The 609-nt window shown below is 38.8% G+C and overlaps 1 non-coding gene across 1 annotated transcript; it reads right to left on the bottom strand.

Annotated features, from left to right (window-relative positions):
• Window positions 1–292: 292 nt before the first annotated feature.
• Window positions 293–399, bottom strand: LOC111724711. The gene has a single exon (XR_002772956.1). It is a non-coding gene; the product is annotated as a U6 spliceosomal RNA (small nuclear RNA).
• Between the last annotated feature and the right edge of the window lie 210 nt (window positions 400–609).

Here is a 609-nt window from a genome sequence, read left to right as displayed (position 1 = left end):
CCTCCCCTTCTCTCTTTCCCATATTCCTTGGCTAGAATTGGGTTGTAGCTTTCCTATGAAAGCTATAAATTAGTTTCACAGTAGGGTTGAGTACATTGGATACTTTTTCTTCCATTCTTGAGATACTTTGCTAAGAAGAGTATTTTTTCCAGCTCCATCCATGTACACGCGAAGGAGGTAAAGTCTCCATCTTTTTTAATGGCTGCATAGTATTCCATGGTGTACATATGCCACAATTTATTGATCCATTCGTGGATTGATGGGCTCTTGGGCTTCTTCTATGATCTAGCAAAAAAATACAGAACGCTTCACGAATTTGCATGTCATCCTTGCGCAGGGGCCATGCTAATCTTCTCTGTATTGTTCCAATTTTAGCATATGTGCTGCTGAAGCGAGCACTAAATTTAGGTCTTTTATCCATCTTGAATCAATTTGAGTGGAGAAAGGTGCGGGTCCAGTTTCTGTCTTTTACATGTGGATATCCAGTTCAAAGCTACTTGTTCTGCATTTTCTGTCACTCACAGCTGAACCCATCTAATACACTGACATTCTAGGTCACTACTATTTTTAATTATTCTGTATTCATAGACCATTTAGATTTAGAATCTT

This window comes from Otolemur garnettii, unplaced genomic scaffold (assembly GCF_000181295.1).
Source record: "Otolemur garnettii isolate 467f Iridium unplaced genomic scaffold, OtoGar3 scaffold00025, whole genome shotgun sequence".
Lineage (NCBI taxonomy): Eukaryota > Metazoa > Chordata > Mammalia > Primates > Galagidae > Otolemur > Otolemur garnettii.
This window is presented reverse-complemented; position numbering and strand designations above follow the sequence as displayed.